The sequence below is a fragment of the Suricata suricatta genome, chromosome 13 (genome assembly GCF_006229205.1).
Source record: "Suricata suricatta isolate VVHF042 chromosome 13, meerkat_22Aug2017_6uvM2_HiC, whole genome shotgun sequence".
NCBI lineage: Eukaryota > Metazoa > Chordata > Mammalia > Carnivora > Herpestidae > Suricata > Suricata suricatta.
The window spans coordinates 60,632,788-60,655,082 of NC_043712.1; the positions used below are offsets into that span (position 1 = coordinate 60,632,788).

Here is a 22,295-nt window from a genome sequence, read left to right on the forward strand (position 1 = left end):
CTCCCCAACTCTCTCTCCCTCCTCCATTCCCCCTGGTTCTCCATTAGGTCTCTCTTGTTTTCCTGCTAGACCTATGAGTGCAAACCTATGGTTTCTGTCCTTCTCTGCCTGGCTTACTTCACTCAGCATGACACCCTCAAGGTCCATCCACTTTCCTACGAAGGGCCATATGTCATTCCCTCTCATTGCCATGTAGTACGCCATCGTGAATATATACCACATCTTCTTGATCCATTCGTCAGGTGATGGACATTTAGGCTCCTTCCATGTTTTGGCTATTGTTGACATTGCTGCTATGAACATTGGGGTACATGTGCTCCTATGCATCAGCATTAAGAAATAGAAAATCTGAATGGACCCATAGGAAGTAAATAAATTGAATCATAAATAAAAAATCTCCCAACAAACAAGAGTCCAGGGATGGGTGGCTTTCCAGGGGAATTCTGTCAAACATTTAAAGAACAACTAACACCTATCCTTTTGAAGCTCTTCCAAAAAATAGAAAGGAAAGGAAAACTTCAAAACTCACTTACAAGATCAGTATTACCTTGATTCCATAACCAGAAAAAGATCTCACTAAAAAGGAGAAGCACAAACCAATTTTCCTGATGAACATAGATGCAAAAATTCTCAATAAGATACTAGCCAACCAGGTCCAATAATACATTAAAAGAATTATTCACCACGATCATGTGGGATTTATTCTTCAGAAGCAGGGCTGATTCAACATCCTCAAATCAATCAGTGTGATACATCACATTAATAAAAGAAAGGATAAGAACCACATGATCTCTCAATAGATACAGAGAAAGCATGTGACAAAATACAGCATCCTTGCTTGGTAAAAACCCTCAAGAAAGTAGGTATAGAAGGAATATACCTCGGGGCGCCTGGGTGGCTCAGTCGGTTAAGTGTCCGGCTTTGGCTCAGGTCATGATCCCACGGTTTGCGGGGTCGAGCCCCGCGTCAGGCTCTGTGCTGACAGCTAGCTCAGAGCCTGGAGCCTACTTCAGATTCTGTATCTCCCTCTCTCTCTGATCCTCCCCTGCTCTCACTGTCTCTCTCTGTTTCACAAAAATAAATAAAAAACATAAAAAAATTTTTAAAAAGAAGGAATATACCTCAAGATCATAAAGGCCATATACAAAAGACCCACAGCTAATATCATCATCAATAGGGAAAAGCTAAGGGCTTTCCCCTTAGGGTCATATGTATATCACTAACCTCAGCAATCAGATAACAAAAAGAAATAAAAGGCATCCAAATGGCAAAGAGGAAGTCAAACTTTCATTTTTTCTAGATGACATGATTCTCTATGTGGAACCCTCCCCCCAAAAAAAACCTTCACCAAAAACTGGTAGAACTGATCCATGAATTCAGCAAAGTTGCAGAATAGAAAATCAATGTACAGAAATTAGATGCATTTCTATACACCAATAATGAAGGAGCAGAAAGAGAAATCAAAGAATCAATACCATTTATAATTGCACCAAAACCCATAAAATACCTAAGAAAAAACTAATTAACAAGTGATAAGGCTACAGCTGAAAACTATAGAAAGCTTATAAAAGAAATTGTAGAAGACACAAAGAAATGGAAAACATTCCATGCTTATCAATTGGAAGAACAAATGTTAAAATATCAATACTACCCAAAGCAATCTACGTATTTAAAGCAATCCCTACCAAAACAGCATCAGTGTTCTTCACAGAGCTAGACCAAACAATTCTAAAATTTGTATGAAACTATAAAACACCCCAAAAAGCCAAAAGTAATCTCAAAAAAGAAAACCAAAGCTGGAGGCATGACGATTCTGGATGTCAAGCTGTATTACAAAACTGTAATCATCAAGACAGTATGACACTGGCACAAAAACAGACATATAGATCAATGAAACAGAATAGAGGATGCAAAAATGAGCCCACAAATGTATGGCCAACTAATCTTTGACAAAGCAGGAAAGAATACCAATGGGGGAAAAAAAACATTCTCTTCAGCAAATGGTGTTGAGAAAACTGGACAGCAACATGCGGAAAATGAACCTAGACCAGTTTCTTACACCATACACAAAAATAAAATCAAAATGAAAGACCTAAACATAATATGGAAAGCCATCAAAATTCTAGAGAAGAAAACGCAACAATCTTTAACCTCAGCAATAGAAACTTCTTACTTGAAATGTCTCTGGACAAGGGAAACAAAAACAAAAATGAACTATTGGGACCTCATCAAGATAAAAGTCTTCTGCACAGTGAACAGAAAATCAGTAAAACTAAAAGACAACTGATGAGATGGAAGAAGATATTTGCAAATGACACATCAGATAAAAGGTTAGTATCCAAAATCTGCAAAGAACTTATCAAACCCCAAAAAACAAATAATCCAGTCAATAAATGAGCAAAAGACATGAATAGACACTTTTCCAAAGAAGACATCATCCAAATGGCTAACAAGCACATGAAAAGGTGTTCAACATCACTCATCAGGGAAATACAAATCAAAACCACATGAGATACTACCTCAAACTTCTCAGAAAGGCTAAAGTTGACAACTCAGGCAATAACAAATGTTGGCAAGGATGCAGAGAAAGAGGAACCCTTCTGCACTGCTGGTGGGAATGCAAACTGGTGCAGCCACTCTGGAAAACTCTATGGAGGTTTCTCAAAAAATTAAAAATAGAACTACCCTACACCCGAGCAATTACACTGACAGCTATTTATCCAAAGTATATAAAAATGCCAATTTGAAGGGGGCACACACACCCTAATGTTTATAGTAGCACTATCAACAATAGGCAAAGTATGGAAAGAGTCCAAATGCCCATTGACTGATGAATGGATATACATGCCACTTCACACACACACACACACACACACACACACACACACACTGGAATATTACTTGGTGATCAAAAAGAATGAAATCTTACCATTTGCAACAACATGGAAGGAACTAAAGTGTAGTATGCTAAGCGAAATAATTCAATAAGAGAAAGACAAGTATCATATGATTTCACTCATATGTGGAATTTAAGAAACCAAACAGATGAACATAGGGGAAGGAAAGTAAAAGTAAGATAAAAACAGAAAAGGAGGCAAACCATAAAATACCCTTAAATACAAAGAACAAAATGAAGGTTTATTTTACAAAATTAAAATTTTTGCTCATCAAGAGATGCTGTTAAGAAAATGAAAACCAAACCACAAATTTGGAGAAAATATTTGCAATTCATATATATGAAAAGGGATTTGTATCTTGAATTTATAAGGAACCCCTCATAAAATTTAACATTAAAAAGACAAAGCAGTTTCACTGCTTAAGTTCATTTTAGGTAGGTGGCCAGGTGGTTACAGGTAGCTCTCAGAAGAGAGCTGAGTGGATTTGTTTGGTATGAAACACAAGCATCCTTTCCCCAGAAGATGTACCACCAAGGAAAGGAAATAAAGAGTGAGGGATTGTCTCAAGACATAGTAAGAAACTGGAAAATCCAATTCAATATTACTAAGAGTGAGGTCCAATGTCCTATTTCCCAACACATCTCTCTCCTTTAAGTTGGATATTCTGTTACAACTGAAAGCATTAAAATTGATATATTTATTGATAATTATTGATAGAGTTGATAGAGTAGCACTTTTAAACCATCAATAACTCAGTTAAAATTACATCATCTCAAAATAAAGAGTTGAGTAGTAAAATCAATGCTGAGCTATGCTATCCAGATCAACTTTCAGAACTAGAGGATTTAATCACCAATAGCATTGGCTAACAGACCTCATCTGTCATAGCTGGGCAGCATCTTAACTATAGAGATCTGCCTCCCAAGGTTGAGCACTCCCTTCTCTGGGAGCAGCCCAGTATGGGCTGGCTATACCAGTGCCTGGTCAACATGAAAACAGAAAGGCTAGGCCACCTATCCTTGATGAAGGACAAATCTCAATAACCATCCTAGTGTCAGAGCTTTTCATGGGTTCAGCTGAGGCCCTTGCAGTAGCTACATTACAGCTGACTTTCTCCCTCTATGCAATTCTGTTCCTTCTCTTCCACAACTCTAGATTCCGAGAACGCACTTCCTACATGCCAGTCTCTACTTTATTCTGCTTCCTGAAGAACCCCACCTATGATAAATGGTCTCTTTATTAGTTAGGATTAGGTTCAGCTGCAGGCTATCAACAATCATACTACTGGCCAAATAGTATCAACAATAGTATCAACAATAATACTGGCCTAAATAGTATCTACACTTATTCCTCCCAAGTCCAAGCCCACATCAGATCTAAATGTGACATGGTGCATCATGGAATGGTTCAGAGACAATCTTCTAACTTCTTGCTTTGCTCTGAGTAGATTTGACTTCATGGTCCAAGGTGACAGTGCACATATGCTAAACAAGATGGAGGAAGGAAACAAAGATGAAACAAAGAGCACACTTGTACTCTTTTAAAGACCATCCCATGAGTTGGGGGATTCAGGGGATAAAACTAATATTCCTGTTAAAACGTCAGGCATTTACTATGTCTGCAATGGCTTTAGTTTTCTTGGCCCTGTGATAATCATGTCATGTTTGGACCTGCTTTGACTACAGACCTCTTCTTTGGACTCATGCTTACTAGGATGGCTCTTTTCAGTATCCATTCATTCTACCTGGGTGAAATTCCTGCTTCTTACACTTGTCCACCATTTGCTTCTGACCTCAGCATTATACCTAGTACTTAAACTCACCATCAACAGACCTTGGTACGACAACAAAACGTAACAAACGTGACCTACTGCAACCCAGTAGTTATAATTTGTTCTTTTCTGATCCTCATATGGTGGGCAGAATCACTGATTCAAGAAAAAGTTTTGATATTTAACCAAACTGTGGATTCATTAGCAATTATACATCTACTTTGGCCAATTAAAATTATTTGGAATAATGTGTTTTTCTTTCTGTAAATGAAGGTTCAAAGCAGGAGTCTCTCCCACTTGTTGAAAATATATCTTGACTCTATAATAAAGGATATCAGTATGCACTACTCTTTTTACCAGAAGATGACAATATATAACAATAAGTAACAGTATGGGCACTGAGCAGTCAGAATGAATGCCAATCCTAGGTAATCTTTGTAGTTGCCCTGGTAGTGACCAGATGAACATTGTGATGTTCATTAGCTGCAGGAGGCAGTATAATGTGACAGGCACGCATACAGGATTGAATCTCTACTCTGCTCTTTACTAACTCTAGCACCTCCAGAAACTTTTCCTCAATTTCCTTATTTATAAAATAAGTATAATAAACCCCCATTTGCAGAGCATTTATTAGGAACCATACAGAAGATAATTCATGAGGAGCATTTGACACATTGCAAAAACTCAAGCTTCTTTTATCCTGTTTAGCAGCTATTTTAATTATTTAGAATCTTAAGCAAAATTCTTATAAACATTAATAAGCATAATGTCCACTGTTACTTTCCACAAACTTTTCTTAGTTCAGTTCTTGTCATCTGATAAACAAAGATCTATTTTAATTGACCTGATGGTACAGCAAGCTAAGTTTAATGTTTAGTTATAAAGACTGTATTAGCTATCTTTGGATATAATTGTTATCTCTTTCCCTGAGGTATTTAAGTTTTTATTCTAATAGCATAGGGGTTAAAAACACAGGCTCTGGGTGGGGAGTGGGGGGTGGGGGTGGTGCTAAGTGGTTTGAAGCCTAGCTTTTTTACTTCTTAGCTGGGGAAACTTAGGCCTATTGCTCTCCCACTCTGAGCCTTCTCTCTCTCATCTGTTAAATAGATATAATACAAAGCATTTACCTTGCAGTTTCAATAATATACTTTAGAACATTTAAAATAGTACCTAGAAGAATGAATAATCATTCAATAAATATTAGCTATCATTATTTTACTACAAACTATTTCAACTCCTTTTGTGAAGTAGAGGCAATATAAACAATAAACTATAAATAGAGCACAAAAGGAACAATTGACTAATTTTTTCAAAATATACAATTCTTATTTTTAAAAAACCTTTATCCTTTGTAAAGAAAATGTCCATACTTATTTGTAGTTGTATAAATAAGGTTCAAAAGAATTCACACTACACTAAGATGTGTAGAAAAGCATGTAATTAATCTGATTCCCTTCATATACCCCACTTGTCAGACAGTAAAGCAAGGACAGTAGCCAAGTATACTTATGACAGCAGAGGTGAAGTAAAGTTCTCAAATCCTCATGGTGACTTCTGTATCACTGCTTGTCTCTATCACTGAGTGATTGTTTTGGGGTGCTCCCTGGTGCACTGAAGGGTGACTGGTCCCATGCCTGTGCATTCTCCTGGCTCCTGCTTCTGAAGTCTGCAATGAGATAGCTCATGGTGATACCTCTGTTTGGTCAGAACTTGGGGGTGCTTGCTAGATGGCTCAGTCTGGCCTTTGCTCTCAACTGATGCTGAAGATCCCTCTAAGGTCCCTCCTTTTCCCTGTTCAGCCCTGACCTATGATGCTCACCTAGGCTGTGCCATTTGCCATAGTAGACCCCATGGCAGGCCCACCTTCTGTATGCCCTTTTTGGATATGTAGGAGATTTCCACCTTTACAACCTGGAAACCATAGGCAGCTCAGGAAAACTAAACTCAGACCCACCCTCTGCGATCTGTCCCCAGGCTGGTATAAGGGCTCCCTCTGGAGACCTAAATGTGCAATGAAGCAAAGCCCTCTGCCAGGGATGATCCCATTCTGGCCAAAGCTCAAAGAAGAGAAACTAGGCCATCTGACCTTTTCCCCTTAGCTCTCCTCACTCTGTCTCCCTTCTTCTGCCTCACAATTCCCAGGGGCTATTTGATAGTTAACTATTTTATGTGTCAACTTTATATGCTAAAGGACTGGTAGCTGGTAAAACATTGTTTCTGGGTGTGTCCATGAGGGTTTTTCTGAAAGACATTAACATTTGAATTGGTAAACTGAGTAAAGAAGATCCTCCTCACTGATGAAGGAGGAGCTCATCTAGTTCATTCTTGTCTGAATAGAAATTAAAAGGTAGAGGGAAGAACAGTAAATTTTCTGTCTTTGAGCCTGTGACATTCATCTTCTGTCCTTTGACATCAGACATTGGTGCTCCTAGTTCTTGGGCCTTTGGAATTGGACTGGAGCTTATATCATTGACTTCCCTGGTTCTCAAACTGGGAACTGGGTTATACTACTGACTTTCTTGGTCTCTAGTTTGCAGATGACAGATTATGGAACTTCTCAGCCTCTGTAATCATGTGAGCCACTTGTTACAATAAATATTTTGTATGTAAGTATCTATCTATCTATTCTGTTTGTTCTGTTTCTCTGAAGAACACTGACCAAAACAGGCCAAAAGGAGCAAAATTCAGATTTGACTCTTCCTGTGAGTCAGATACTCCTTCTTCCAGACTCCAATCTCGTAGCTAAACCTTAATAATGAACAAGGTATGGGAGCAAAACAATTAGTTTATCAATGAGATTACTTAAATTGGAAGTAATCCAAGATATTATGTCCCTCAACATTTGAACTGATTACAGTAATATTTGGATTATAAATTATTTTTTTAATTTTTTAATGTTTATTTATTTTTTGAGGTAGCGAAAAAGACACAGAACATGAGCAGGGGAGGGGCAGAGAGAGAGGGAGACACAGAATCTGAAGGAGGCTCCAGGCTCTGGGCTGTCAGCACAGAACCTGATGCAGGGCTCAAATTCACCAGCTGTGAGATCATGACCTGAGATGAATTTGGACTCTTAACTGACTGAGTCACCCAGGTCCCTCTAAATTATTTTTGTTTTAAATAAAAACACAGTACTAATAGATTGGTTCTGTTATTCAAGAGGACAAAGTACTACTCTTGTATTGACAGAAAGTAAGTTCTGACTCCTACTTCTCCTTATAAAACTAAGAATAGAAATGTCTTCTTTATGTTATCCTGCAAAAAAAAAAAAAAATAGTCCTGCTGACTATTAAAAAATTACACTAACATTATTTTTTCCTCTTGTGGTTAGACCAGAAATTGAGATATTCATAGATAAAAACCATTTTCATTTAACTTTTCAAAAATATTAAATCCCAACCTGGGAAGATCCCCTTTAGTCAGTGGAGATGAAATGGATTTCTTAAAGCAAATATCTTTGAGTGGACTATAGATAATAAAAATAAACTATTCTCTTCTTAAAGCCATGAAGACTCTACAAAGTGAATTGGAAAGACCAATTTTCTTTCAACCACCTTCACCTAAAAATGCTGAAGAATTGTGTTTCCTAACTGTTCTTTGCTGACTCTCACCAATTCTCTTACCCACACATAAAAGGTCAGGAGAATTAAAGTCTCATAAAAATTGATTTTTAGATCTGACAGAAAATATGTTGTAAAATCTTTTTTTTGGCCAAAAGAATTTAATGAGAATTGAGTAATACAAACTCAGTAAAACCCTTTCCTCCAGTTTATTCATTTCCTGTGCCTTACATTTTCTATACCAGTATTCATCCTTCCTTCCCATTAATTCCGTGACTTGGTATGTATTTTCACATACCTAACTCTTAAAACCAAAAAATTCACTTATGTATCTTTTTAGTGTATGTGTATATATATATATAATTTTTATGAAAAAATTCAAACTATACAAAAATGAAGTTATTGTGTAAGGACTCCCATTTACCATTATCTTGCTTTAATATTTATCACATGGCCATTTTTCCATCTATACCACCAGCCACTTCGCACTGGCACTTTTTCCCTGAGATTCTTTTGAAGCAAATTGTTTCATTGTTTTTGAAGCAAATTGTTTCAACTAAATGTTGCTTTTGTCAGCATAACCAGCTCTGTTTTATGCTTCTTCCTTTGGTTCTTCCTGCAATTTCAATTACATAACTTTCAATTTTCAGTTTCTATTCAGTTGTATCATCTTTCTACTTTGAACTTGCTGTGTGCATCTAATAAATGGATTGAATCTAGCTGGAATTCATTGCATTTTAAGTATGATATCTACCTACAAAAACTTAGAATGGATCCAGTGGTAGAAATAAAACCAAGACAACATGGGCAAGAAAAATAATACCACAATGAGCCATCTGTGTGTTGAAGAAAATCATAATATTGTATAGAATAAATTTTTAGGGAATAGGTTGGTTAACAGGTCCCCCAATTTGTGTTATATACTTCTTTAAAGTAGTAAAACCCATTACCAATCACATTTTATATACTAGATCATAACGTGTTAGTTAATGGGTTTGTGTTTTATCTGCTAAGGATTTGAAGCTTTCTCTTAAGACTAAGACTACTATAACTGTCTGTGACCACATGATGCCCTGTTCCTCCGAGGTAATCTGCATTACTTGCCAGGAGTGTGCCTTACTCTTCCTTACTAAAAGCAATAGCACCACCTAGTGGTAAGATTAAAATGTTTCCTCACACTAGCCTTATAACTTTTTGGAGCTATTCTTAACAGGCGTAGTCAAGTAAGCAGTCTGGTGAAGTTTCGTAGGCCTTCTCAGAACAATGTTTTTAAATGCATAAAACACAATATATAAAATTACAAGGAAAACTAATTATATGAAACGCTGTTGTAGCCAAGTGTCCATATACTTTAGTTAAGAAGCCACAATGGGATATTAGGAACATGAAATTATGGTTCCTTCAGAAGCAAACTCCTCTCTATTATTTGTAATTGAGGGTCATATTTTGAAGATAGGTCTTCAGGAATGATATAATGGTTTTGGTTTAATCTCTATGAATATTTAAATGCGTAATATATATTACCAGAAGGGGAGTTTCTATGCAATAAAAACAGTCTGAACATTGAAAAAATTTTGGGTTTTATATCCTGAATGCTTTTATGGGGCCTATAAAGGCCTACAAAGGGGGAGCAAGCTGGACAATTAATGCCACTACCATTAATACCATCATTATCTTCTGGAAGGCTCAGAATTAACTTCCCACCAAGGGCTAATGAAGTAACTTTAGATATCACTAGAAGACACTGTGAGGATTCTGTTGTCACTGAAGTGAGGGGTAGTTTTTGTACTGCATACCCCTAAAACAGAGGCTCAAGGAAGAGGCTAGGGACGCAGAAAGGAAGACAATTAACATTGCAGATCTTAGGTTATATTAGCAATAATAAAGACTTACCAAATACTTCATGCTCTCATATCTCCTGAGCGCATGGTAGAATTGCACTTTCTGCCTGCCCCGTGTAGTGAGGCCATGTGATTGACACCCAGCAATGAGTTGTCTGTGAGAGTGACATGCGTCTCTTCTGGGTCAAGCATTTATTATCAGCAAGAGACTCTCCAGAATTCTCTTTCCCTTTGACATAGGGAAGGGATGTTTTCCAGATGGAAGCTACTCTGTCTGCCTGGTTCCTTCCCTGAGTAACTACAATGGGAAGACTTCTCCTGCTGACTCACAATAGACATGTAGCAAGATTGAGAAATTTTAAACCACAGATATTTGGGGATTATTTATTGCTGTAGCACAACATAATCTATCTCAATTATCACAGCTAGATACTCAACTAAGTGCTTTTTGTATTATCATATTCAAGGCTTTCAATTGATTTATTCATTTTCCCCATTCTTCAGATGAAGAATCAGGCTTAAAGCATTTAAGGACTTTTCAGTGTCATGAAGCAGGGTAAGTCCTTTGACTCTGTATTGTGTTTCTTTAATTACTAAATTATCCTACCTCCCAAGACCTGTTAGAACCTGCATTATGTGGTTCCAATAGAGAAAGAAGAAATGTATGGAACCAGGAAGCCAAGAGGGAGAAGTGATGAAGCTTTCTAGTTGACAGATCCCAAGTCATCCTCAACATTGAGCAGATAAGAGTTCTGCTAACCTATCTTTGCTGATTTGAACTGGATTCCTCTTCTTTTTCTTATAAACCCTCCACAGGTTTTGCAAGACTTCTACCTGGATTCCTTGCCTCAAGTCTCTGCCTACTCCTAGTCATCTCACTTCTCATGCTGCTGCCCAAATAATCTTTTCAGTTAGTGGATTTTAGCTCTAGGTAGCCATCAAGAACACTGGTAGAGCCTTGCAAATACATATGCATAGGTCAGTAGGGGCCTAGGCAAGTGTATTTTTTGTATTTGGCTGTAACTAAGGACCATAATGAAAGAACATGACCTCATGTTCTCATACTATCAAGTCTCACTTAACCTTTTCTAGCTTATTGGCCACATGACTCTCTCCCCATGCTTCAGTTACAGTAGAGAAATTATTACCCCTTGAAAAAAATTAAGAATATTTTTCCTTCCCTGTTGGGGCCCAGCAGGCCAGAAAACCTCCCGCAGAGCCACCTTTGATGGCCAGGCGTCCGGGGCACAGGAGAATCTACATAAGCGACCATGGATGCTATGTCTCCGGGGTGCAGGAGAAAAAAATTTGGGATTTTTCTCATTGTTTTGCAAAAGCAATGAAGGCATATACCTTTAAGTTTTGAATAATCAACTTGGGTCAGTTAGTGGTACTTGCTTTCCCTTACTTTATTTCTGTTCCCAGCTCATTGCCTGCTGTTGGGGCAAACACAGTCCTCTGTCTAAAATTAATCCCTAAATGATAAGCGTCTTGCCCAGACATAATTGCTAAAGAAAAGAAGATTCTTTGAGAGACAGACTCCCTCATTCCTGTTTTTTTACTTCTGTTCTCACGGCTGTTCTTTCTTTTGTGATAAAAAAAATGATCCTTCCCAGGGCATGTTTTTACTCTCTCAAGGACCATAAGCTTTGTAATCATTAAAGAGAAAAAAAAAATGTGTAAACCCCTATGGCATAAAAGACACGGACTTTCTTAGTAAAGTGTGGCTTTACCACCATTCACGCTGTCTGTCTTCTTTCTTTTCTATAGATAGTTCGCTGACACCAACCACCTACTCAGGGTCCGTTCGACTGGGGTGGTGGGCTGGTCCCCCATCCTCCAGACTTCCCCAAGCCTCTTCTCTTCTTTTCTTTATGTGAAATTTCCTCCTCTTCCCCACGGGTAAAAATTCTAGCATCTTTCAAGTGCTACCTCCTCCACTTAGTTTCCCATGCTTCCTCATGTCAGAATAGATCCTTGATTTCTTGGGTCCCTCCTGCCTTCATTACATTTATATATACATGTCTGTCTTCCCCAATAGCCTGTCAGTTCATTAAGTGAGGGCCCAGTGTTCAGTTTTTTCCTCTTGCCCGGTGGTATTTTATCTTAGTAGTCCACAAAGTACCTCTCACAATGCTTAGTATCTAGCAAGTGATCAGTATTCTTTAAAATGCAATTCAGATAGGTGAATTAAATATTTATTTGCTCATTTAACAAATATTTATTGAGTGCTGATTTTATGAGACAGACATTACAGATATAAGCAGAGAAAAATCCCTGCTTTCATGAAGCTTACATTGTAGGGTGTGACACAAACGATAAATGTGATAAATAAGTTATATATGTAGTATGTTAGAAAATGATAAGTGCTGAGAAGAAACACAAAATAGAGATGGTAGATGAGTTCTATTTGAATTATTTGTATGCAGGTTCAAGTTTGAGGAGCTGTACTATAAATGAAGCATTATTCCTTATAGGGACTCTTGTCAGAATAATAAGTAGAGGTACACATCAGACCCCAAGCCAGCTCTTTTTGGGAGGCAGGGATATCCTAGGTCAGTTTCTTGGAATTTTCAAGCCAAATGCTAGCATTGCACAGGTATAAACTCAAAATGGAATCAAAGCACTTTCTAAAAAGTCTTCCTCTTATTTTATGACAAAGATGTACATATATGTTATGTGTGTGGCTTATATGTATTGATATGTGATTAGAGGAAGGAAACTAACCTTTTTCGGGGGGGGTGTCTAGTATTTAGCACCTATTTTTTTAGGTACTGTGCTCCTGTAGCAGGTTAAACCTTAGACTAAAAATAAGGAGATACTAAAAAGATTATATTTGTGTTTAACCAAATTAAATTAGTTTCTACTCAAAAAAATATATCTATTATCTTAATCAGGAGGAAAATATACTTCTAAAAGTCTCTACACCCCTTATTGCTCAGTCGTTACTGAGCTTCTCCTTCTGGTGTAGAGACCTTGATCCTCACTTCTCATCCTGTATGCCTCAGTTCTGATTCCAGGCATGGCTGTGGCAAACAGATCCCTGCCGGCCTCCTTCCTCTTGACACTGATAGCACCTCACCTCACACTTGTTTCTCTCACTTCTTGTCTTGGGGCTCCTTTGGTTCCTTTCTGTTGGTGCCCATAGGGCCTGCTTTAGCACTCACACATGTGCAGAACCAAAAAGATTAATGTCCTAAACAACGGGAGGTAGGAACAGACTAATGAGTCTCCCTTTTGTTCCTAGGCCCTTAAGCATGCAATTTGATTTGAGTTCATGCCAGTAATCAGCTCAATAATGCAACATTGTACTGACTTCTCATTTTCTATCCTATACATTTGCTTCATAGGATTACTTTCCAAATAAATTACCTACACCCAAGCCCTATGTCAAGCTGTGATTTCAAGGAAATACAGGGAAAGACATACTCCCATCAAATTAAGTTCACACACAATTTACAAGACCTTTGGGTCTTATAAAGAGTAAAATAAATGGGCCAGGATTTAGTCCACACTTTGGGCCATTGCTTGAGATATTTATTACCCAAGGCCAGTATGCAGTTATGGTAGTATGCAGTTATGGAGTATGTCCACATTCTTTTGGGCATAGTAAGATTTATGAGGGCTGGGAACCTCACTATTAAAATCCAGTCTTATCTCACCTGTACACCATATGCCTGTGAAAGAAATGTAGTTCTCCAACCTCATGGAACATCCCTCATCATTTCCATAAACTTGGCAGAAATTTCCATTTCTTTTCTGTTCTTATTCCTTTCTCTGTAAGGACACACACCTCCCTCTGTCCCCATCCCCCACAGATCTCAACCATCTCCTTGATGACTTTAAAATTTCACAAACACAGGGAAAATCGTTGTCTTCAGAGAGCTGCTTCCTTCCTTATAAATTAATCCCAAAAAGGGGATACACAAAGGACCTTCTTGGAAAATGGAGAAGAGGAAAAAATAGAGGAAAAATTCCCACATGAATTAATACTGCCAACTCCCCCAATTTTCTATATCTTTATTTTTATCCCATTTAGAATTAGTTCTTATTATTCCTCATCGAAAATGAGCAAACTAGACTTGAAGAAATTTAGTAACTCTCCCAAAATCTCACATCTCTTTTTTAAATTAATCTTTTTATTTTAATTCCAGTATAGTTAATATATAGTGTTATATTAGTTTCAGGTGTACAATATAGTGGTTCAACAATTCTGTACCTTACTCAGTGCTCATCAATCATGGTGAGTGTATTCCTCAATCCCCATCATCTATTTCACCCATTCCTCCACCCACCTCTCTTCTCGTAGACATCAATCTGTTCTCTAGAATTTAAGTGTCTGCTTATTGGTTTGCTTTTCTCTTTCTTTTTCCTTATTCATTTGTTTTGTTTCTTAAATTCCACATAGGAGTGAAATCAAATGGTATTGGTCTTTTCCTGATTGACTTATCTCACTTGGCATACTCTAGTTCCATCCATGTCATTGCAAATGGCAACATTTCATTCTTTTTTGTGGCTGAATTATATATAAAATCAATTCTTCTTTATCCTTTCATCAATTGATGAACACTTCGGCTGTTTCCATAATTTGGCTATTGTAAATAATGCTAGCATAAACATTAAGATATTGGTAGCCCTTTAAATTAGTGTTTTTGTATCCTTTGGGTAAATACCTAATAGTGCAATTGTTGAATGGTAGAGTTGTTCTGTGTTTAGCTTTTTGAAGAAACTCCATACTGTTTTCGAGAGTGGCACCAATGTTGCAAGAGTGTTCTCCTTTCTCTGGCCATTCTCACCAATGGCTATTGTTTCTTACTTTGTTGATTTTAGCCATTATGATTGGTGTGAAGTGATGTCTCACTGTAGTTTTTACTTGCATTTCCCTGATGATCAATGATGTTGAACATCTTTTTATGTGTCTTGATGTCTTCTTGGAGAAATATCTGTTCAATTCTTTTTTTAATTGGATTTTTAAATTTGGCAATATGTTTTTTATTTTTAATTGGATTATTTTTAATTTTTAATTGGTTTGCTTTTAATTGGATTATTGTTAATTGGTTTACATTTTAAAAATTGGATTATTTGTTTTTGGGGTTTTGAGTTGTGTTACTTCTTTGTATATTTTGCATACTAACCCTTTATAGGATATCTCATTTGCAAGTATCCTCTCCAATAGGTTGACTTTTAGTTTTGTTGATTGTTTCCCTCACTGTGCCAAAACTTTTCATTTTGATATATTTCCAATATTTATTTTTGCTTTTGTTTAGCTTTATTTCCTCAACTAAACCTTCTTCCTTCCCCCCCTCCCCGTTCTTCTCTTCTGGGACTCATATGGTACTAAAGTTATGTTTAATGGAGTCCCTGAATTCCCCAAGTCTGTTCTCATGACCCATAATTTTCTTTCTCTCTTTTTGCTTAGCTTTATTATTGTCTATTATTCTATCATATATACCACTTATTCATTCCTCTGCTTCTTTAGTCCTGTTGTCACTATATCCAGTTGGTTTCAAATCTCAGTTATTGCATTTTTCATTTCTGAATTTTTTTTAACTCTGCAGTAAGAGTTTCCCTGTCTCCATTACTTTTCTCTAGACCAGCTGGTATCTTTATGATTCTTGCCTTAAGTTCTCCATCAGTCATATTACTTATATCTGTTTCAGTTAGATCCCAGGCTGTGATCTTTTCTTGTTCTTTCTTTTGGGATGAATTCCTATTTCTTGGCATTTTGTCTAGATCTCCATCTTCTGTGTGTTAGAAAAGCCAATTGTGTTTCCTGTTCCTGAGAGTAATGGCTTTATGAAGAAGAGATTCCAGAAGAGTGAATAATTTCCCCTCACACACCCCAGGCATTTTTCAGAGTGCTGTTTTCATGCTGTCTTGGGGTTGTTAGCCTGCCTGGAGTAGCACAGTGCACTTTGGGCTCTATCCCAGCCAAGTTTAAAAACTCTAAACTTTAGGGATGTGGTATGGTGGGGGCTGATGCTGGTCCTCTGGGGTAGGGTCTCACCATGCTGAGACTGATGCAGGTTTGACCAAGAAGGACAGTCATGCCAGAGCACAGGGATGTGGGATTTGGAGCAAAACAGGCTAAAGAGCATATACCCTTGTTAACAGCCTTCAGGGGGTATGTCGTCTCTGTGCCTATGCTGAGGGCAGGGGAGGGAAATGGCACCAGCTGGCTCTTTTGTGCCAGGGAGTTGTCTTTGTGAACCCCACTTCTCACAGATGCACTCCAAGAAAATCAAGCAGTCTCTCCCTGTGTGCCCAAGGTGATACTCAGATTGTATCATCTATCCCCTGGGTTGCTTTCATGACATTTCTCCAGGAATGGGGAGCACCCTCAGGGATCTATCCCATCCAAGCCCAGGGACTTCTAGAATTCTAGTCTTTGAGCCCCAGTGGTTGCAAAAACTCATGAAAATCAGCCCTTTTCATTCTGGTAGTTAGTGGCTTTGGAGAAGTATTCTTGTGTGATCCCCCATGCACTTTTCTCTTATACCTTTCTCTATCATGAGGGCTCCCTCCTCTCCACAGCAATCAGGATTCATTTCTCCTCCACACCATAGCTCTGCACTTCTTACCTTCTATGATGTGGCCTCTTCTCTCCATTTAATTGTGAAATTCTTTTTGTCAGTCTGCAAGTCAATTTCTTGGGTATTCAGAATGATTTGGTAGCTATCTAGCTGTGTTTGAGGGACAAGACAAGCCTAGGGTTCTTCTTCTATGCCACTACCTTAGCTCCCATCTAGAATCTTATTAATAATGATTCTTCACAATAAAGCTAGAAAAAAAGACCTAGGTTAATAAGTTGGTTTATGGACATTTCCTACTTATTTTAAAGGCAAAATTAGAGCAATTAAAGGAGATGAGCTCATATCAAAAGAAATATTGTTAGAATGAATGACTGAATAAACAAAAATAAATATCTTCATTAGACATTTTCCTAAGTTAACATTTTCAATGGGAGGGGTGATTTTATGCCTCTTATGTTGTTTCTTCTGTAACAATTTTCCTTCCCCTTTTATATGAGAAATTGGGTCATTTTTCAAATACAAAATAAAACAAAAATGATAGAAGACTATAACTACTCGGGTCAAGATTTATTGTAAAGCTACAGTAATCAAGATAGTTAGTGTGGCATTGAAGTAAAGATAGACATAGATAGATGAAACAGAATAAATGGTCCAGATATAGGTCTACCTATATATGGTCCATTCAACAAAGGTATTAAGGTAATTCAGTGGTGGTAAAAGTGTAAATCCATATGCAAAAAGAATTGAAACTCAATCCATGCCTCACACAATATACAAAATCAACCTGAAATAGATCCCAGATCTAAACATTATACCTAAAACTATAAAGTCATAGAAGAAAATATTAGAGAAAATCTTTGTGACCTTGAGTTCAGTCCTATTTAATTAAGTAGGACATAAAAAGCCTTAAAAACCATAAAATGTAAAAAGTGATAAATTAAACTTCATCAAACTTAAAAACTTTTGATTATTCTTAAAGACATTGTTAAGAAAAAAGAAAGGATAAACTGTTTAAAAATATATATGTAATTAAGGATTTGTATGGAATATAAAAGTAAATCTTAAAACTCAATATATAAGAGGACAAAAAATTAGAATTTTAAAAATGGGCAAAAGAGGGACACCTGGCTGGCTCAGTTGGTAGAGCATGTGGCCCTTGATCTCAGGGTCATGAGCTTGAGCCCATGTTGGGTATAGAGATGACTTAAAAATGAAATTAAAAATGGGCAAATATTTTGAATAAATACCTCACCAAAGCAGATATACAACTGGCAAATAAGCACATAAAGAGATGCTCAACACTGTTAGTTCTAAAGAAAATGCAAGCTAAAATCACAGTCAGATTGCCCTACATATTCAATGGAATGACTGAAATTTAAAAAAATACCAATTCCAAGTGCTGACAATGGTGTGGAGCAACTGGCACTTTCATACATTTTGCTGTTGAAACATAAAATGGTATAAGCACTTGAAGAGCACCTGACAGTTTCTTATAAACCTATTATACTTACCATTTAGCCAAACCATTCCTCTCCTAGTATTAGTCAAGAGAAATAAAAACATATTTTCACAAAAATATTGTTCTAATATGTTCATAGGAACTTTATTTATAATAGCTTAAAACTTGTAACAACCTGGGGCATTTGTGTGGTTCTGTTGGTTAAGTGTCTAACTTTGGCCTAGGTCATGATTTTCACATTTCTGAGTTCATGTCCCGCATCAGGCTGTGTGCTGACAGCTTGGAGACTGGAGTCTGTTTCGAATTCTGTGTCTCCTTCTCTCTCTCTTTGCGCCTCCCCAACTAACGCTCTGTCTCTCTCAAAAATAAATATAAATAAATAAATAATTTTTAAAAGCTTGGAACAACCCAAATGTCTCTCAGTTAATGAATGCACAGTTTGTGGCATATTCATATAATGAAATAAAAAGGAACAAATATGCAACAGAATGGATAAAGATCAGAAACACTGTCCTAAAGGAAAGCAGCCAGTTACAAAAAGCCACACACTAAATCATTTGTATGAAAATCTGGAAGAGACAAAGCTATAGCAACAGAAATCAGATCAGTAGTGGCTTGAAGCCAGGAGTGGCAAAAGATTTTCTGAGGGACTGACCCAAGGAACTTTTTGTGGTAATGAAAATGTTTTTTATAGAATTGTGATCATGGTTACCGGACTGTAATCTAATTATACAACTATAATTGGCAAATTTTATTGCATATAAATTATGCCTCAATAAACCTGATTTAAAATAAAAATACTTCATAGGTGGTGCAGTGTACTTGTTATTGCATCACTTAATGTCTGTTATGAGCCAAGTACTATTTGGGAAAACAAACCACACTAAGTACTTTAAGAGGAGATTTTATTTAAGGGATTGGTTATACAGGTGTGGGAGATCTGAAAGAGTAAATAAAGAGCACTGAAGTAATCAAAAGGTAATAACTGAAGGAACTGTTAACTTCCCTAAAGCTGAGGGAATGAGATGCAACTGGTATCTTTAAACTCAGAAAAGGGACCTCCCAGAGCTGAAAGTGAAACCTCTGAGGAAGGGGGGCGCCCAGGATACTGCTGATATCTCTGCAGAGATGAGAGAGATTAGACTTTTTGAGTGTTACACAAGGCAGGAAATGGTTGCACCAGGAGGAAGGGCTACTGTTGGGGTAGTCCAGACAAGAAAAGGAAAAATGGGAAGGAATAATCCCTTTTCTGTCCTTTTTATACCCTCCAAATCTCTAATGGCTGCTATTGGTGAAATCTACCAGGGATTCATTTATGGAAAGAGAATATTTTTTCCAGAGCCTAACATCAGAATTATAGAAGAAATTATAGGAAGTATGGATGTGGAGCTGAAAGACAACAGTAAATGATGCCTCTGGTTTATTCCACATTTAATAATATTAAGATTAATAAGTAATTTCAGGTGGTTTCAACTTAATCCCTCTATTACTATATTGCTAGTCAATATTTAACATCCTTTGTTTTTATTACCTAGATTCATGATTTATTTTGGAGTTATAACACATAAACTTTCTGCTTTTAGCATTCTTTGTGCACTTATTAGTTGGAATTCTGTAAAGAAGAATGTACCCTCATTATCTATTTGGTTATCCTGAAATACAGTTTTTATAGGAAAGACAGGAAAAATCTTGATTATTTTATCCATTTCATAATTGGTGACCTAGCAACCTCTAAAAATGATTAGTTAGTGGCTTTTGTTAGTATTAGAAACTCAGCACTTTTGTTTATATATTTAATGTTTTAAAATCCATTATAGGCATTATTATTCTGTTTAATATTCAGATTGTCTCATCTTAGGCCAGTGGGAGCACTCCTAGGTTTATTGTTGTTGCTGCTGCTGTTGCCTGTATTTTTATTCTGGATTATTCTTGTAAAAATGTCAAATATGTCCAATTTAATTCTGTCCCTCATTTAACTCTAAATCTCTCAGTTCTTGAAAGAAATTTGCAACTTATTTTGCACTTTTCCCACTTAGTAAGCTGCTAATAAGTACTTGAATTGTCTGGTATTGAGCTACCTTACGGAAACATTCATAAATGGCCTCTCAACAGTGCAAACAATTTTAAAAGCCAATTTTAATTATAAAACTTAATGAAGTTCTTCAACTCTAACCAACTCTGCAAGTCCAATCTTGATTTTGGGTATTATGTAATTTCCTGGGGCAGGGGTTGGGGGAGGGCATAGTGCAAAAAACAAGTAGAAGAGAATTATACAATATAGAGAGGAAGTAACTTAAGATTTTAAATCAATATGTGTTTTTCTAAAATAAAAGATCATAAGTAATTTTCCTGGAATGGATTCACTTTAACTCCTACTGTTGAAATGATGACTGTCACTATTGCACACAGGAGCAAGTAGAGAGCAAAATACAGATTCTGGGACTCACTATTTTAGGGAAGCCTCTTTTTCCTCCAGAAAGAGTTAGCAGTCTTTTGGTTTGCATTAACCCTGCTATTTATCCATTTCTAGGTAAATAAATAGGTACATTGCAGTACTTCCAACCAGATGCCCATACTAAAACTTGGGGAAATTTCCTAAGCTACTGCTTCTCCTCTGAGTGCCAATGACACACCTCTAAAAACCTTTTAAATTCTTGATAGTACCACCAAAATTACAACTGAGTTCCCTGTTGTCCACATCCTCACCAACCATTGCTATTGTCAAAATTTTAAATTTAAAACATTGTGTGTGGTATGCCTGTGGTGATATCTCATTGTGGTTTTTAGTAAGTCTTTAATATACTAATAGATATAGTATTAAGAGAAGACTCCTTCCCCTCCCCCATATAATTTTTAATATTTCCTGAAACAACAAATGCAAAAATCCTGCAGTTTGACTTATTCAAGAAATAGTAAGAAAGCCAGTGATCCGAAGCAAGATGCAAAACTGTAGTCAAGATCTTGGAACCAGAAACAGAACTAATCTAATCAGTGGTTCTCAAATTTTGGTATTTATATAAAAACTCAGTATGTTTGTTAAAATTGAACATTTTGGGGTTGCATTCCTCAGAAATCCTGATTCACTAGCTTAGACCTTGGTCTCTAATATCTAAATTTAATAATAAGTATCTCAAGTAATTCTGATGCAGCTGGTTTTGGTTCACAGAATGAGAAACACTAGTTAGAGAATAATGTTTCTTACTAAATGAGTATAGTATTGCATATTACAATGTAATTTATGAGACTATTTTATCTATCATCTGGTTAATCCTAAAGCTGTGATTTTCTATTTTGAGGGTATATGCAGCAGTGTTTTACAAAATAAAAATGAAAATTCTTCAACTTGGAGAAGTTTACGACAGACTGTGCAGTAAGTGAACACTTCTGATCATGTTGCAAAACTAGGAGTAATTATGGGGAAGAGGTATGGTGAAAGATCATTGGTGTTGCTTTCAGAAGAGGTAGACTTGAGACTCAGCTGTGTCATCTTAGGCAGATCCCTTAACCTCTCTGAGTTTCTATTACTTACCTAAAGTAGTATTATATCTTTCCCACCAACTTTGCAAACCTGCATAAGGGTCAAAATGACAGAGTGGCAAAGTGCTAATACAAAAGTAAGATCTAATCATTGTTAGAGGAATGATCATTGTTTTTGATTGACACACCTGCTTGAATTTAAAGAAACAATATTTAGCTTCAGGGGCATTTGTTTCTTGAAATAATCTCAGCATCTTCCTACTAAAAGGAAAATCAGGAAAGCATTTTACAGTTTAGGCAATATGCAAAGAAAACTTTGAGGGACATGACCAAAGACACAAAATTAATTTACAACTAAGACCAGGATTCAAGTCTTCTGATTACTAGCCTAGGTCACGTTCTACCATATTTTATTTAGTTATTTTTCTAATTTTTTATTATAATCCACAGGCCAGGTGATTCTGACACACCAGAGTTTAAGTACCACTGTTCTTAGTGCTTTAGATGTGGTAATGGGATGATAATCAATGTCTTTACCTTTTATTGTACTTATTTGATAAACGGCTTTTTTGAGGTATTAGTCACATACCATACAATCCGCCAATCTAACAATGCAATGGTTTTTAGTAAAATCACAGAGATGTGCAACCATCACCACAATTAATTTTAGAACATTTCATCACCCCAAAAGAAACCGACTGACAGCAGTCATTTTACATTCTCTCCTTCCCACTGACTCTGGGAATCTACTTTCCGT

General features: G+C 36.8%; 1 protein-coding gene across 6 annotated transcripts in view; it reads left to right on the forward strand.

Annotated features, from left to right (window-relative positions):
* RANBP6 (RAN binding protein 6) overlaps positions 1 to 22,295 on the forward strand; it is a 57,383-nt gene that overhangs the window by 30,626 nt on the left and 4,462 nt on the right. For 4 of the 6 annotated variants that reach the window (XM_029920710.1, XM_029920709.1, XM_029920713.1 and 1 more), the window contains one exon: positions 21,358 to 21,431. The exons of 1 other annotated variant lie outside the window; for it this stretch is intronic. The gene's annotated coding sequence lies outside the window, so the exon portion shown is untranslated. The remainder of the gene's footprint in view (positions 1 to 21,357; positions 21,432 to 22,295) is intronic. One more of the 6 variants, XM_029920708.1, reaches the window with a different exon arrangement.